Source organism: Podarcis pityusensis (assembly GCF_964106645.2).
Source record: "Podarcis pityusensis genome assembly, chromosome: 14".
Lineage (NCBI taxonomy): Eukaryota > Metazoa > Chordata > Lepidosauria > Squamata > Lacertidae > Podarcis > Podarcis pityusensis.
In genome coordinates this window covers 45663255-45681875 of record NC_138039.1, presented here as the reverse complement: position 1 = coordinate 45681875, position 18621 = coordinate 45663255, and the positions used below count along the sequence as shown (strand labels likewise).

Below are 18621 nucleotides of genomic sequence, written 5' to 3'. Positions count from 1 at the left end.
TGTTCCAGGACTCTTCAACTGTTGTTGTTGTTTAGTCATTTAGTCGTGTCCGACTCTTCGTGACCCCATGGACCAGAGCACACCAGGCACTCCTGTCTTCCACTGCCTCCCGCAGTTTCGTCAAACTCATGCTGGTAGCTTCAAGAACACTGTCCAACCATCTCTTTGCTGTCCAACCATCTCTGTCGTCCCCTTCTCCTTGTGCCCTCCATCTTTCCCAACATCAGGGTCTTTTCCAAGGAGTCTTCTCTTCTCATGAGGTGGCCAAAGTATTGGAGCCTCAGCTTCAGCATCTGTCCTTCCAGTGAGCACTCAGGGCTAATTTCCTTCAGAATGGATAGGTTTGATCTTCTTGCGGACTCTCAAGAGTCTCCTGCAACACCATAATTCAAAAGCATCAATTCTTCAGCGACCAGCCTTCTTTATGGTCCAGCTCTCACTTCCATACATCACTACTGGGAAAACCATAGCTTTAACTCTACGGACCTTTGTTGGCAAGGTGATGTCTCTGCTTTTTAAGATGCTGTCTAGGTTTGTCATTGCTTTGCCGTGGCGAAGGGGCTTCAATAACTCAGAGAAGCTATGAACTATGCCGATCAGGGCACTCTTCAACTAGAGATGCCAAAGATAGTCACTCCAGTTTCCTGCTTGCAAAGCATGAGCTAAGGTCTCTCACACCCCAAGAGTCATGACCCAGGACAAATAAAGCAAAGAACTCATCTTCTAGCTCCCCCCACCCCACCCCATGATGAGAAGGCACCAAGCTGAAGCCATATGTCAATGGCAAGTCAGTTATCATTGCAGCTATCAGCAATAGTCCAAATGCTGGCACCAGAAGGTTAAGTGTCAAAACTCGGCCTAATGTAGCATCTGCTCCTTGGCTGCTATCAGCAACGTCTGCGACTGTCTCTTCTCAGCTCCCACTCACGCCCCAGGGGGCTGCCAGCATGCCTCCGTTCTGCTCTGAGATTTAGAGAGGGCTGATGGAATTTGCAAAAGGGGACAATGGAAAAAGGCCATCGCAATCACCTTCACCCTCCAACGGCACCCTTTAAACACCAGCTACATTTTTTTCGAAAGCAGGCAGCGCACCATTCCAATGGTGATCCTGATGGGTGGCTGTGGAAATGGACCATCTTGCTATGAAATTGTGGAGTGTGTGGGAAGCAAGCCACTGTTAAGGGTGGAGACGCTAAGTCTGTCATTATGGTTCTTTTATCAATTCTCCCAGGCATACTGGAGAGATAACTTGCCACATTTAGAGCATGAGAATTTGGAAGGTCTCTGAAATCTCTTTGGCAAGGAGTATATACATCTGCACAGATCATGCGTCCTAGCCAATATTAGTCCTACTCAGAGTAGACCCATTGAAATTAACACACGTGGTTAGCTTGGGTCCATTAATTTAAATGGGCCTACTCTTGAGGGACGCGGGTGGCGCTGTGGGTAAAACCTCAGTGCCTAGGGCTTGCCGATCGCATGGTCGGCGGTTCGAATCCCCACGGCGGGGTGAGCTCCCGTCTTTCGGTCCCAGCTCCTGCCCACCTAGCAGTTCGAAAGCACCCTTAAGTGCAAGTAGATAAATAGGTACCGCTTTATAGCGGGAAGGTAAACGGCATTTCCGTGTGCTGCGCTGGTGCTGGCTCGCCAGAGCAGCTTCGTCACACTGGCCACGTGACCCGGAAGTGTCTCCGGACAGCGCTGGCCCCGGGCCTCTTAAGTGAGATGGGCGCACAACCCTAGAGTCGGACACGACTGGCCCATATGGGCAGGGGTACCTTTACCTTTACCTTACTCTTGAGTAGAACTTAGTTGGTTATCACCAACTTTCAAGCAGGGAATATCAAGAATAAGAACAAAAAAGCAGTCACAAACATTTGCCAAATGTTTATAGATATTGATAATTTTCAGAACGCCTTCTCTCTTCAAGCTCCTTCTAACAAGTGAAGGTATAGGTGTAGTAGGAAACTGAACAAAACAGAACAACTTTACTGAGGAAACTGTACAAGAAACTGTGTATAATTCAAAGAGAAAGGAACGGAGAGGTTTTGTCTTTCTTACTCCAGGGCCTTGTACACAGCAGGAAGACACTGAACCAAACATACACAAGGAAAAGCTGTCTCAGAACAATGCAGCCAATCAGAGCACATGCTACCTCAGCAAACATCAAGCCACTTTGCCTGGTTGCTAAGCAACACCTTCAGCTGTCCCTCTCGTCTAGTTGGCTTTAACACTAACAGTATTAACCCTTAAGCTGCACATGGAATTATCTGTACTGTTGCACTTCTAAACAGTAATGTTCCCTGGGACTTTATGGTGAAGGGTGGATAAACAAGATATTATCAATCAATAAATTTAATGAGCCTTGTGTGCACATATTTATAGAGTGGTTAAAGGTAAAGGTAAAGGGACCCCTGACCATTAGGTCCAGTCGTGGCCGACTCTGGGGTTGCGACGCTCATCTCGCTTCATTAGCCGAGGGAGCCGGCGAACAGCTTCCGGGTCATGTGGCCAGCATGACCAAGCCACTTCTGGCGAACCAGAGCAGCGCATGGAAACGCCGTTTACCTTCCTGCCAGAGTGGTACCTATTTATCTACTTGCACTTTGACGTGCTTTCGAACTGACAGGTTGGCAGGAGCAGGGACCGAGCAACGGGAGCTCACCCCGTCACGGGGATTCAAACCGCCGCCCTTATGATCAGCAAGTCCTAAGCTCTGTGGTTTAACCCACAGTGCTACTCGCATCCCTTATAGAGTGGTTAGAGAGGACAAAAGAAGGATGGGTAATCTGAGCCACTCACCTGGTGCAGAGGTGTGCAAGGCTACCTGCAGCATTGACTTAGTGCTTCCAGCTGACTGTGTATTATCAGGCAGCATGACCAACATATGCTAATTGTGGTTATTCACACATCCCCCACCTCTGCCCCTTTTGCATACTCTTCTCAAAACCACCTGGCTTCTGCTTTTCCACAGTCTAGATTAAACTAAAAAAAGAAAAGTCACAGCTTGCTTTTTTGAGTCATTGTCTGCTGCGCTTGATAGAAACCCCTTGTCCTGACTTGCAAAATAAATCTGCTCAATAGGAGAAAACAGCAGCAAGAGCAGCAAGCAAGAATGAGAGGGCTCATCTGTGTGTGAGGCACAGCATAGGCAATTCAGCAAAAAGCACTAGAAAAATGCAGAAAGTTTGCCCCTAGGGATAGGGATGAGGAAGCAGCAACTCTCCAGGTGCTGTTGGACTCCAACTCCCATCAGCCCCAAGCAAGCACAGCCAATGGTTAGGGATGGTGGAAGCTGTAGTCCAAGAGCAACGGAAGGAGCACAAGCTACCCATCCTCCTGCTGGGGCTTTATCCCCAATTTCAGGTTGCTTTAAGGTTAGTTGGTGCATTTACAGCCTTCACCGGGATGTGCGAAAGCAAATATTTCAGAGATATGCCATGTCAAGTCAGACCATTGGTTCTTTCAATAGCTTTCTAGAACTTGATGAATATTGCCTGGAGAGGGCTGCCCCTGCTCATCCTACCTCCAATTGTGGGGGTGCCAGAAGGTAAGGTAAAGGTAAAGGACCCCTGGACAGTTATGTCCAGTCAAGGGCAACTATGGGGTTGCGGCGCTCATCTCGCTTTCAGGCCAAGGGAGACGATGTTTGTCCACAGACAGCTTTCTCGGTCATGTGGCCAGAAGGAATAAACCGCTTCTAGCACAACGGGACACAAATCAGAGGGCACGGAAACACTGTTTACCTTCCCACCACAGTAGTACCTATTTATCTCCTTGCACTGGTATGCTTTCGAACTGCTAGGTTGGCAGGAGCTGGGACAGAGCAATGGGAGCTTACCCTGTTATGGGGATTCAAGCTGCCAACCTTCTGATCAGCAAGCCCAAGAGGCTCAGTGGTTTAGACCACAGCGCCACCCGTGTCCCTGGGAGTGCCACAAACAGTGCATTGGAAGACGATGGAAGAGCCATACTTCCATCTTGCTCAACAAGGTCCTTGGTAGATAGACAAATCTGTCCATTTCAGTTCTCACCATTTCTCATTTTCCAATCTTAAATTCAGTTATTCACATTTCTGCATTATTATTAATCCTCACGAATGTTTGCCAGCATTACAATGCGAACAAACACACTTTTAATGCAGCGTTGACTAATGTGCACATTTCTGCAAGCAATTCCCTCTGACAGAATGGGAGTTTTCCCTTCCCACCGCCATGTGCAAATAGGCTCGGGGGGGGGGGGGCTGATCTGGATGATGACCATATGAGGTCACAAAGGCCTAAAGCCGTGCCAAGGTTCCACTCCAGATCAGCTCTTTCTCCTCCCCAAGACACTCTCACACTGGCTATTTATAATAAGCACCATGTGTAGCTCTGGCCCTCCTCAGCCAAAAGAAGCTCCTTGGCCAGTCTTAAAGGATGGCCTGGCTGAGACTGCAGGAAACTGTCTTTTTATTTAGCACGTGTGCTGTGCTCTTCAAGAATTCAGTACATCTTTCAAAACCAAATTAAAATGATAAACTTTGGAGGCAGTAGAGCCCATTTATGCCAACTAAGAATGTTAAACATCAAGTATTGGCTCTGAACTGATCCAATCAGTCTAAATGAACCTAGACTGAACAACAATGTTTGATGTTGGTTATTGCAATACATATTGCATCTTAAAATTTTATAATATTTACATTTTAAAGATAAACATCAAGTAGATTGGGCTGAAGTGTGCATCAGAATCAACCTGGTCCTAGCTCTGTTTCTCTGGGATAGAAATTATTTAAATGGGTAGATTCCAACAATGTGGATTCTCTACTGAACACTCTATATGGGTTTTCAGAGCAGCGCAAACTGCCAAGAGCATCATCTTGCAACACTGGATGGAAGGATATCACCATCATCAATTCATCATTTTGATGTCTCTTATTTATTTTGCAGGTTTAGAAACTCCTTTACAACTAAAAGCTACCAAAGTAGTGTACAAAAAGATAAGATAAAATACAAAAGCTGCAGACTCAATTACCTAAAAGTAATAAAACAATTTCTACAGGTTCAGGTAGGTAGCCATGTTCTACCTGAATCTAGAATCATGGAAGGCACCACACTGAATTTCTACAGGTGTACAGCTAACATTACATAAAATGGCACGCTTTGGCTCTTTAGGATTTCAAGCAGGGAATCTCTCCCAGCCCCATCTAGAGATGGCAGGGACTGAACTTTGAACTCTTTGTGTGCAAGGCAGATGCGCCACCAGTGATCTCCAGCTCCATAATACTAACAAATAATTTTTACAATTACTTTACAAGGAACGCTCGTCAACGTTCAGAATCACTTTTACGTTTTCTCATCCCTGCTAGCCAGAACTCAATGCAATACCCATTTTCAGTAAGTTTTCCCCCTCGAGATTTCCTCATACTGAACCAAACCCCTTGGTATAGCTCAGTACAGTGGACGCTCGGGTTACGAACGTGATCCATGAGGGATGCATGTTCGCAACCCGCAGCATTCGCAACCCATAGTGGCGCGTCTGCGCACACGCAGGTTGAGATTTGGTGCTTCTGAGCATGTGCAAAACTTGCTTTAGCGCTTCTGCGCATGCGCGACCGCCAAAACCTGGAAGTAACCAGTTCCGGTACTTCCAGGTTTTGGTGGGTGCATAACCCAAAAAAACGCAACCTGAAGTGACTGTACTGTCTATTATGGCTGGCAGAAACATCCCAGGGTTTCAGAATGGGGGTATTTCCAGCCCTACTCAGAGAGGCCAGGGATTGAACCTGAACCCTGCAAGTGAGAGGCTCTGATCGTTCCCTGAACCCTTGAAAGGGAGACTCAGAAAGGATCGCCAGCCAGTGTCGGAGGCAGAGATACCATCTGACTCACTGATCAGCTAAAAAAAAGAGAGAGAGAAGCCTTTTCCACATTCACGCCAGCTGAAAAATACCGAATGACACAGGGTCTTAGCTCCCTTAACACATTGGGTTCATACATAAATGTATGCTCAGAGCTACGATACATCCATTTTTATCACATGCACTCCAGGGTTAGGCACATAGGTGAAGCATAAAGATGCATCTGTAGTACCACTAGCTGTGTCATCGTGGGGTGAAAGAGAGTTTAGCCTTCAGCTCTTTGCTTTCTTTTCTTTTTTTAAAAAAATGTCCACTCTAGTCTCTAAACAAATTCACAGAGCAAATCCTGAGCAAGTCAAAAGCTAAGTCTGTCTGTGTTCAGTGGAGCTTATTCACAGGCTGGGAGTCACATATCCCAGTATGAAGGCCAGGTTTGTTAAGCTACCCCACATGCATCTTGGGTCTCAGGGACCGTGCTGAGGAGGGCTGCACTGGGGAAGAATGGTGGGAGCCACCCCCTCCTCTTGATCCCAATCCTGAATCTTCCCAGGACGAGGAGGACAGGATAGATTTGGAACAGTGGTTTGCCGAGGGGCATAGCTCAGAAGGCAGAAGCTGGGAAATACTGGATGGGGAACAGCTAGGAGAAGAAACACTGGAAGGGAGAGGGTTAACAGATTCACAGTCTCTGGATAATATCCACCCCCCTTCTCCAAAGTCCCAGACAGCTCAGAAAGTGGCAGAGTAGAAAACACAGAGGCTCCAAGCTCAGATTACAAGTTGTAGTAGTGATATAGATTAATAGGGACGGAGGGAGGAGTGAACTTAATTCGGAGCACCGCCATTTCTAGGAGATGTGTTCTTTGTTCTTGTGCTGTGATTATTAAAGTTCCTAACTGGCAAGAAGACTCCTTTTCCTTTGTTCTGCTTATTTACCGCCACGGGGGAGAAAGCCAATTCCCCAAAGCCTGACATTGGGGAAGGGCCCTAGCTCAGATGTAGAACATCTGCCTTGAATGCAGAAGGCCCCAGGTTCAGTCTCTGGCATCTCCAGGTAGGACTGAGAAAGACTTTTGTCTGAAACCCTGAAGAGCCACTGCAGTCAGTGTGATGGCCTGGGATTCAGACTTGGATGCTGAACCTGAGGAATCCCAGCCTGCACAGGATTCCCTGCCTCCAGAACCAGCTGAGCCAGGGCTGGGGCTTGAGCCTGAAGGGTCCTCACCTGTGCTGGATCCTCAGGTGCAGGCACCAGCTGAGTCTGCTCTGGCTCCTGAGGTGATGGAGGACCCATTGCCTGCAGGTGCTCCACCCTCAGCCCCATCAGAGGAAGCTGAGGTTGCCTCTTGGTCCGGTAACCCTCCAGCTTTTCCAGAGCTGCAGAGGCTCAGGGCAGAGAGGCGGAGGGAACTAAGTTCCCGCAGGAGGAGTGCTCGCCTCCAGGCCAGGAAGGGTGAGTCACCAGAGGATCGAGGCTGCCCTATGCCTTGGGGCAGATAAAAGCCAGCCAGCCCCAGTCCCGAGTTGCGGGAGCAACTTTGTAGGTTGCCAGTTCCTGCCTGAACCCTGTCCTGCTTTTCTGCCAGAGCTCCTGACCCACCTTGGCTCCCTGCTTGTATGCCTGTTCCTGACTTCACCCGACTCCCTGCCCTGCACCCAGCTTCAGCTACTAGACTGCCTCCATGTTGCACCTTTGACCACGGATCGGACTTGGACCTCGCCTCTCGGGTAACCCACGGGACCAGCACAGTCAGTGTACGTCATACAGATGGACTAAGGGTCTGACTCAGTATAAGGCAGCTTACTATTTTGCTACTTAAGAGGAATAGCAGCCTTGCAGTGTGATGCTAGAAATGTCTATCCAGAAGTCTAATAGCACTTGCTCTTGGGTAAGGGAATATATTACAGCCTTACAGAGCTGGGCAGATCTGTTTCTCCTTTTCCCAATCTTAAGTTCAATTCTCCGCATTTGCTTTCTTTTTTAAGACCTCACAGATATTCATCAGCATCTTAGCAAGAATTTATCCCAAGACACGTATTTTTGCATGCTAATGTGCACAATGTACACATTTTGCAAAGCAATATTTCCACTGATATTTCTATTTCTATTATAATGCATTCTTGTTTGTCATTTGCACTGCTATATGCATTTTCGTCCATGCAACTTGAATGGAGAATTGCATTGCAAAATCTGGAGAAGTCCAAATGTCGAAGGATGGCTGTGTTTCCATTTGCAGAGCGTCTCAGCAAATGTGAGTTATGAAAGGTTTACCTTTAAATGTGGACTGAATCAAATTTCTTCCCCATCCTTACCCTGTAATCTCTTTCTTACATCTTAAATATGGACATCCCTCTTGGTGTCTTTCTAATTGAATCTGGAATAATCCAGGTCAGCCATCGCAGCCACATGGGAGAGGAAATGGCTTTTGTTTGCCTTGCAAAAAAAGGAAAGAAAACCCCTTTATCACAATATTAAAAAACAACAACCCGAAGCAGCCTTGACTGTCAAACACTTGCAAGAGATTTATCCGCACCTTCATTTGCTTCCTGCTTCCATCTAAAACCCAAATCCAAGAACAGAGGGCGAAGATCAGCGCTTTACGCCAAGCGAGCTAAAAGCAATTTGCTAACATGGCTTGGTTAACACAGATCTGGCTTGACACCGGAGTGCTGCAAACTCTGGTTTCTATGCCAAGACGACTCACATCCAGTACATGGAACAGTGTTTAGCACTGATTTCATTTGCCTAACAATTTCTTCTGCTTTAACAATAAATCAGAAGAGCTAAAGGGAGAAGCCCAGGCAAGGCAAAGGGGCTGCAGGTTGGAGCAGAGCAACAGATGCTAATAAGCTCCGGGTTCCTTGCAGGAGTGGCTGGCGCCCCTATGGTCAGTGTCAAGGGCTCAATCAAACTGCTTGCAGGTGCAACTGTCTCTCTCAGCAGTGACCCTACAGAGACAGCAAATGAGAACTGAACCCTCTGTTCTCTCTCAATGGCCCTTTCAGGCAGCCACTTATGCTCTGGACAGCGACTCAAAGCAGGTTCTGCCACAGCCTCTATATTGTTTCACATGCAGCATTACCCAGCAGCTGAGTATTTGATGCTTTTTCCCTTTTTTTCCATTGGAGGGTTGAAACGGTCTGTTGGGTATGGGGAACCTTTGGCCTCTAGAAGTTGCTGAACGACAACGCTCAGGGCTCCCTTGGCAGAAAGGGCAGGATATAAATGTAATTAGGGAGTAAATTAATAAATGCGCCCGTCGGCTCCAGCAAGCAGGGCTAATGGCCAGGGATGTTGGATTTCAGTTCAGCAGCATTTGGAGAGACAAAAGTGCCTTACACCTGTTGTATAAAGGTACAGGTAAAAGGTAAAGGACCCCTGGATGGTTAAGTCCAGACAAAGGCGACTACGGGGTTGCGGCGCTCATCTCGCTTTCAGGCCAAGGGAGCCGGCATTTGTCCACAGACTGCTTTCCAGGTCATGTGGCCAGCATGACTAAACCGCTTCTGGCGCAATGGAACACCGTGATGTAAGCCAGAGCACACGGAAACGCCGTTTACCTTCCCATCACAGCAGTACCTATTTATCTACTTGCACTGGCGTGCTTTTGAACTGCTAGGTTGGCAGGAGCTGGGACAGAGCAACCGGCTCACCCCATTGCAGAGATTCAAACCACTGACCTTCTGATCAGCAAGCCCAAGAGACTCAGTGGTTTAGACCACTTGGTAACCTGTAAACCAGGGAACCTGTGTCATGCGCATACGCACACACAAGAAATCACACAATAAGAGAACCATATTTGCTACAAATGTGCTACCAGGAGTCAAGCTAAAATTTGGTTTAACAGCCCTACTGAACCAGAGCTGGTGGTTTGTCTCCCCTGGACTTTGTCTAGAGTGAGACAAACCACAAGACACATAATGCTAAACCAAACCATGGCATAGGTCCTGGAACAGGGAAGGAACAAAGCAGCTACTATTTCTGCAGCATTCTTGCTTGTTCATGCTAAGCCATAGCTCGCTGAGAGAGTGTTACTTGCAAATCATGTCCAGCATTTTAAAGTAGAACCTTATTTTTAAAGTCAAGCAAGGATGCCCATCACTCACCTCCAATGACGCCTCTGCCAGAGTCAGCGGACTCCAGTTATGTTTTGGCGCAGCATATAGTGAGTCCAACTTGGGTGCAACTGCAGCTCCACAATCTTAAACTGCTCTTTTCTCTGCTGTTCTTTTCTCTCTTTCTTATTTTTGTAAGAGGGTTGTCAGTATTTGTAACATTTGAAACTTGCAAAGCACCCCAGAATCGTTTTTGGCAAAAGGAAGTATAAAAATGGTTTAAATAAAAATAAACAAACACAGAGCTAACCAAATTGTTTGATGATTTTGTTTGTTTCTTGCCTTATTTATATGGTTTCAACGGGATTATCATGACTGTAATGTTTGTTGATGTTTAATGCTTTGGTTACTCCTGTGAGCCACCACTTTGGGCTCTGCTTCATTGTTTCAAAAGCGGTATATAAATATTAAATCAAACCAAAATTTTCCACACCAATGAAGCTCATTTGGAACTGCTGATCAATTGGTCATAAAGCAGAAGGCAGAACAGTCTCGTTTGCTGTCGCTCCAGAAGGCACGACGAAAGCCAGTGTGTGCAAACAGCAAGGAAGCAGTTTTCAATTTAGTGGTAAGAGAATCTACCTTAGCAGTAAGAGCTTTGTGGCTGTGGAACAGACAGCCTCAGAACCCTTTTTTTTGCTGGAGAGCTGTCTGTTGCAGGTCCTGCATCAAGCAGAAAGCTGGATGAGTTTATCTTCAAGGTTCCTCCCAACTCTCATGATTCTTAATAATGTTTTCTAGCATGTCTTTATCCCAAAGGACAATAAACCCTCTTGGTTTGTAATAAGTGCGGGACAGACTGCTGCAAAATAGATCAGTCCAGCATACAGAGAAAAGACATATGCGATCAGGGATGGGGGCTTTGGCAGGGTTGTTGACATGAGAACAGGAGCATGTTCTGCCTTACACAAAATCAGAACACTGCTCCATCTAGCTCAGTACTGTGTGCACTGACTGGCTATGGCTCTCTGGGGTTACAAGCAGGAGATATCTCCCTGCCCCACCTAGAGATTTTGGGAACCTTCTGAATGCAATGCACTGCTCCTGTGACTACCCAGGGAGATCATTTCTCCTGCAGCAAAGCTACTGCCACTTTCTGTTATCCGAGAAGACGACAAGATACTTCCATGGCTCAGCACTGGCATATGCATAACACTAAGGAAATTAAGAGGGTTCTAGGGGGACGCAGGTGGCGCTGTGGGTTAAACCACTGAGCCTAGGACTTGCCGATCAGAAGATCAGCGGTTCAAATCCCCGCGACAGGGTGAGCTCCCGTCACTCGGTCCCAGCTCCTGCCAACCTAGCAGTTGGAAAGCACATCAAAGTGCAAGTAGATAAATAGGTAGCACTCCGGCGGAAAGGTAAACGGCATTTCCATGCGCTGCTCTGGTTCACCAGAAGTGGCTTAGTCATGCTGGCTACATGACCCGGAAGCTGTATGCCGGCTCCCTTGGCCAGTAGAGTGGGATGAGCACCGCAACCCCAGAGTCATCCACAACTGGACCTAAAGGTCAGGGGTCCCTTTACCTTTTAGTAATCTTGGATTGCACATAGGAGACAGGACTGGGGAAGGAGAGAAAGTCAAGAATGTGAATCTTAAATACCAGAGACAGAATGAGAGAAAGCATAACTAGGGGAGTTTGACTCCCCTAGTTAGAATGAAAGTCAGAGAAACAGCAGGTACATCCGCTCAGCTGCTACCTAACCTTTACTTTATCCGGTAGCTCAGGATAACAAGCCCGGAGGTCATTTTAAACTCTGCTTTGTTTACAACCCAGGTCAGCAACTAATTGTGGCTCCAGGAAACTTCGCAGAGCTGGTAGGTTGTGGCAGGACAGGTCTGTTCCCCTGAAACCCCCACCCCACCCATTATCTCCACTCTCCATGGCAGAGTGAAGGTGGGGGGGAGCAAACTTGACACGGCTGGAGTCCTCTGTGCCTTTGCATTACAGGAGAGAGAAACAGAGTTGTGCACTGCCTTAGACCTAGGCGGTATGAAGGAAGAACGGAGTCTGTGCAATGGCAAGTTTTGCACCCCACTTCAAGAATGTAAGAAAAGCCCTCCTGGATCAGTCCAAAGATCATCTAGTCCAGTATTCTGGTCCCACCAGAACTTATGGAAACTTATGGATGCTTTTTGTATTGATTGCTCTTTCTCTCCACTATGCCCTGGGTCATGAAGGTGAAGGGTGGGTACAAAATCTAGAAATAACAACAATAACCTCCATAGCTCAAGGTTAGAGCACCTGCTTTGCATACAGAAGGTCCCAGATTCAATCGCTGGCATTTCCAGATAAGGCTGGGAGAGAGCCCCTGCCTGAAACCCGAGAGAGGCGCTGTCAGTCAACACAGGCAGCACTGCGGGAATTATAGGGACAGAACTACCCAAACTGTATAGAAACTTATTCATATATGCAACTACAGCGGCAATAATGTTACTTGCCCAAAAATGGAAAGAAGAAGAAGTCCCAGCAAAAGACAAACGGATACAAAAACTTACGGAATATGCAGAAATGGCAAAATTTACCGGAAAAATAAGAAACCAAGATAACAAACTTTTTATAAAAGAATGGAAATGGTTTATTGAATATTTGCAAACAAACTGTAAACATTGGCAGGATTGTTGTAATAACCTGCAGTTTTATAAGAGTATGTACTTAAAGCAGATGAATAAATGAGCAAATGAAGTTAATTTGGATATGCAGAAAATATTAAAAATAAATTTAAGGAACCGCAGAAAGAGGAGGGAGGAAGACGAGTTTTGAAATGTTGAAACGATTGTAAAATGACTGAAATGTATAAAACTGAAAATTATAAATGGAATAAAAAAGCACAGGCAGTGCTGAGCTGGACAGACAGTCTGACAAAAGGCAGCTTCTCAAGACCCCTCTCCCACTCATCTTCAACTCATACTAAAAGGAATCTTGCCTCTAAGAATGAAGGTGGACCATAGCCAGGATAACTAGCAGCAATGGATAACCTGATTCTCTATTATTTACACCCATCCAAGTTGGTGGTCACCGCTGTACCCCGTGGTTTCAAATCACATCATTCTGTGACCTCTTGCTTCCTTCTCCCATGACCTCAGACACCTCTTGAGCAAGGAGCAAGCACTGGAAGTGGTGGATATGGGGCAAAGGGACCCACAATGCGGGAGCCAGCGTGGTGTGGTGGTTAAGAGCGGTGGACTCGTAATCTGGTGAACTGGGTTCGATTCCCCGCTCCTCCACATGCAGCTGCTGGGTGACCTTGGGCCAGTCACACTTCTCTGAAGTCTCTCAGCCCCACTCACCTCACAGAGTGTTTGTTGTGGGGGAGGAAGGGAAGGAGATTGTTAGCCGCTTTGAGACTCCTTAAGGGGAATGAAAGGTAGGATATCAAGTCCAAACTCCTCCTCTTCTTCTTTACTGTGTCTGGGACTGAAAGCAATCACTGCTGTGGCACTTACTGTGAATTCATTTCAGTAAGTGCCCATCCTTATCCTCTGGGATAGGACAGAAGAGACCTGCTGCATCAAACCAATGGTCCATCTAAATCAGCTTCCTGTTTCTCATAGTGGCCAATCAGATTTATCCAGGGAGCCCACAGAAGGGGCTTAAGGAAAGTAGACCTTCAGCACTGTTTATCCTCCAGAAGTCAGATCTTGATGGCACTTTGCATCTGAATATGGATGTTTGGCTTTGCTATTGTGTCTAATTGAGCTCTGTCTGCTCCCTAAACTTGTGGAACACACACACCCTTTCAAAGCAATCCAAGCCACACAATGAGTTCCATAAATTAATGACAGGTTGTGTAAAACTGTGCTTTTGATTTCTGAAATGACTGACAAGAGCTTTCATTGAGCAGGGAAAATATGAGAGAAATCCACTCTGTCCACAACCACCAGGCACAAGTTTATAGATCCCTGTTTTGTCACCTTTCCCCCCTAAACTCAAGAGCTACACAAGCAGTTTAGCCATATTTGCTTCACAGAGGAAGTCCCTTTATCATTTTGATTGCCATTTTCTCCATTTTTCTCAGCTCTACAAGATGGCTAGGGGATAGCAGGAGAACCACATGTTTATATAACTATAAATGCCAATATAAAAAAATAAAATACTTGAGGAATGCAAAAATATGCATCAGGGTATTAGAGACTCGCAAAATTCAAACACATCACTTAAGGCAGGGAGGAGGAATCTGTCGCCCTCCAAATACGGTTGGACTTCAACTGCCTGACCACTAGACCATGCTGCCCAGAGCTGGACTTAAAGGGACTCCAAGGGAATCACAGGTTCCTCATCCCTTACTTATGGTCAGGAAGGTAGACTAGGGCTGCACAGTTTCATGGGAGCAAAACCCCAATGAACTCCACCAGATTGATTTCTGTGTAAACACGCATAGGAGTGCCCTGCAGCCAGTAGATTACGCTTTTATTGGTCCCAGTTCTGTGAAAACAACATGCTCCCTTGATCATCACAAAACTTGGAAGTGCCATGGGCTACAGGACTCCAGAGTGGAACTGGAGCTACCAAGGAAAGGGCCTTTGGGCCAGAGCTGTAGGTGGAGAAGAACTGGAGAGGCAGTGCAGCATAGTGGTTAGGGCAGGGGTCAGCAAACTTTTTCAGCAGGGGGCCTGTCCACTGTGCCTCAGACCTTGTGGGGGCCGGACTATATTTTGAAAAGGGGGGGGAGGAACAAATTCCTATGCCCCACAAATAACCCAGAGATGCATTTTAAATAAAAGCACACATTCTACTCATGTAAAAACACACTGATTCCTGGACCGTCTGCGGGCTGGATTTAGAAGGCGATTGGGCTCCAGCCTTAGTTTGCCTACCCATGGGTTAGGGTGTGGGGACAAGACTGGAGAGAGATAGGTTTGGACCTCCACTCAGCCCTGAAACTCACTGCATGACCTTGAGCCAGTTACCATCTCAAAGCCTAATTTACCTCACAGGGTGGTTGTGATAAAAAGCGGGAGGTGGGACGGACCATACATGACACATTGAGATCCTTGGAGGAAAAGTTGAGATATAAATGTAATAAACAAGTGAAAATAAGGAGGAAAAGGTGTGAAAGGTGTGAAAACAAGCCGTTTAAAGACTGTCTCTTTTCAACAAGCCTTTTAAGCCTTCATCCCAGTCTGTGTCTGTTTTGGATATGAAACTGTCTACATATGATTTATTTATTTTTTTAATGTTCTTATATCTAGGAGGAGTGTAACTCTGAATGCCAGCTCTAGGGTGGAGAGATGTCAGGGGATTGAAACTGGAAACTTCTGCATGCAAAGCAGATGCTCTACCACCGAGCTGTGCCCCCCCCCCCCCCGCTTTGGGGAGCATAGGATTATTGAAAAAGCGAAGCCATTCATTTCATCGAAGTCCGACACAAGCATGCCAAAGAGCCACTTGCAAAAAAAAGCAAGGCGCTTACAATGCAATGAGTTAGCTCCTTGCTACGAAGCAATTGTGTTCCTCCCATTATTTTGAGAATTGCTGCCAAAAAGGTGTGAGCACATTAGGCATACTTTAAATATATATTTTTTAAAAAATCTAAATCTAAAAAAGACAAGACATTAACAAAACAAAACTTGAGAGTTTTGCAAAATTTCAGAGGAGCAGAAGCTTCCAAGAAGTAATTTTAGGCTGGACTCCGCTATACGCATATTAGGACACGGGTGGTGCTGTGGTCTAAAACCACAGAGCCTCTTGGGCTTGCCGATCAGAAGGTTAGCAGTTCGAATGAGCTCCCATTGCTCAGTCCCTGCTCCTGCCAACCTAGCAGTCCGAAAGCACAAAGTGCAAGTAGATAAATAGGTACCGCTCTGGCGGGAAGGTAAACGGCATTTCCGTGCGCTGCTCTGGTTCGCCAGAAGTGGCTTAGTCATGCTGGCCACATGACCTGGAAGCTGTCTGCAGACAAATGCCAGCTCCCTCGGCCAGTAAAGCGAGATGAGCGCCGCAACCCCAGTGTCGTCTACGACTGGACTTAATGGTCAGGAGTTCCGTTACCTTACCCCTATACACATGCACACACTTCCTAGGGAATGAGCCCTGATTTAAAATGAGTCTCTCCTTCAGTATTTATTCTATTTATATCCTACCTCTCCTCCAAGGAGCTGAAAATAGTATGCATACTATCCGCACTTTCCCATTTTATCCACACCACAACAATCCTGCAGAGAAGGTGAGGCTGGGAATGAGCGACTGGCCCAAGGTCACCCAGCGAGCTTCATGGTTGAGTGGGGATTCAAACCCTGGTTTTCCAGGTCCTAGCCTACCACCCTAACCACTACACCATGGCAATGGCCCTACACCTGTATCAAGCATTACTGCCAAACACACACAGTCCCTGCTACACACTGCTGAGGGTCCTCATCGGAAGGAAACTGCCTTAAGGATTGCATAGCTAATGTATGTCAAAATCAGGTTGCAAGCGAGTGTCACATAGCATGAATGCACACATGCACACGTACACATCTCTGCAATCAGACAAGCAGGGGACACTTTCAAGGCCACACTCCAGGAAGGCAAAAACATTCAGAGGGTACAAAGCAAGTCCAGGGAGGGGTGTGGCTTAGAGAGGGGGTGTGGCCCGGGAAAAGTCTCAAGGGCCAGATAAAGATGCATGGAGGGCTGCATTTGGCCCTTGGGCTTGTGGTTGTCCATTCCAGCTTTAAGCTGTGATGTGACCTGCAGAACTCCTTCAGTCAGCTGTGGGTTTGGGAGCCAGGACAGTTGCAAGCGCCGACTTAAATGGGAAACAAACCAGACTTCCAGGTCTTTCTTCAGTGTGCGCTATCACAACCAGATACCACCAGCCTCACCATTGGTTCCTGTACTCCTAATGGCTCCATTTCCTCCCAGACAATACAACAAAGGTGTGGATGTATGCCAATTTGTAGGGCATAATTAAATTAAACTAACCCCAAGTGGGTAAAACCTCAGCGCCTAGGACTTGCCGATCGCATGGTCGGCGGTTCGAATCCCCGCGGCGGGGTGCGCTCCCGTCGTTCGGTCCCAGCGCCTGCCAACCTAGCAGTTCGAAAGCACCCCCGGGTGCAAGCAGATAAATAGGGACCGCTTACCAGCGGGAAGGTAAACGGCGTTCCGTGTGCTGCGCTGGCTCGCCAGATGCAGCTTGTCACGCTGGCCACGTGACCCGGAAGTGTCTGCGGACAGCGCAGGCTCCCGGCCTATAGAGTGAGATGAGCGCACAACCCTAGAGTCTGGCAAGACTGGCCCGTACGGGCAGGGGTACCTTTACCTTTACCTTTTTAACCCCAAGCTGCTGTGACCTGGTGTTGCTTAATCCAGGAGTAGCTGATCTATGGACCTCAGGATGTTGTTGGACCAGTGTCCATCATTTCCAATCACTGGCCATACCGGATGGGACTGATGGGAGTCAGCAATCCAATGGCAACGTACAGGTCACCCCTTCTGTGGGTCTGCATCTGCTCCGCATGCAGAATGTCCCAGATTCTGCCCCCAGCATCTCCAGGAATGTCTTTGCCTGAGACCCTGGAGAGCTTCTGTCAGTCAGTATAGACCAGGCTTCCTCAACCTCGGCCCTCCAGATGTTTTGGGACTACAATTCCCATCATCCCTGACCACTGGTCCTGTTAGCTAGGGATGATGGGAGTTGTAGTCCCAAAACATCTGGAGGGCCGAGTTTGCCTATGCCTGGAGAATACTGAGCTGGATGGACCAATGGGCTGACTCGGATTACGGCAGTTTCCTTTGCTGTAAAATTTATTTATAAACTGTCCTGAATTTACTGCCGGTCCAGGATTGTTAGATGACCCTGTGTTCCAGCGCAAAGAATGGGTGGGGGTGGGGGGAAAACATTCTGTCCACATCACGCCTCGTTTTGTAAACCTTTATCATCGCCTCCACCGCCACCCTGCTAAAGTGTAAATTCCAGAAACCTGAATGTCTCTCCTCTTTATTTCCTCTTAACGTTATTGTGTAAGGCGGTTGTAATTAAAATCAACATAATAAGGCCCAGCTCTTGATTGCGCTAAATCATTTCTTATTGATTGCAACATATTACATACATATTTAGTAGAAGAAAGTTTGCCAGGCACCAGTTAATTCAGAAACGTTTGTCAGGACAGCCCCTCAGTCTCTCTCTCTCTCTGCTACCGAATATGTGCTTGAAAGAAATTAGCTATGAAGTTAATTCATTCAACAAAAACAAACGCTCCTCCCCCTCTGATTCCCACTCGGCAGAGTTAAGGACAGCTTTTTTGGAAATAAATAATGGCTTAATTGGTTAGTCTATTTTAAAACTAGACCTTTGGAGAGACGTTCTACTGGGTGCAACATCTCTCTACTCTTTCACAGGGAAACCATCAGAGCAGGATTTGGAGGCAAAGGTCCAGGGGGACCCCACTCAGCAGAATGAGGGGGGGGGGCAACATGCACACCCATACAAGGGCAGCAGGGCTGGCTTAGCAGCTAAAGGCAGCGGGAGGGGGGAGGGACCAAAGTCTAAATTTACTTGACTGCACCACTGATTGCTCATTCTATGAAGGAGACACCCTTTGATTCACACATATCCCTGGCTCAGGATGCTGCAATGCTAAATACCTAGGCTATGCCACCAAAGGCCCTTTCATCCAGGCTGTTGGGACTGGGTAGGAGAGATTTCGGGATGACTCTGCAGCTGCAGTCCTATCCACA

The 18621-nt window shown here is 47.1% G+C and overlaps 1 protein-coding gene across 2 annotated transcripts in view; it reads right to left on the bottom strand.

Annotated features, from left to right (window-relative positions):
* HCN4 (hyperpolarization activated cyclic nucleotide gated potassium channel 4) overlaps positions 1 to 18621 on the bottom strand; it is a 114078-nt gene that overhangs the window by 92798 nt on the left and 2659 nt on the right. The window lies entirely within an intron of this gene.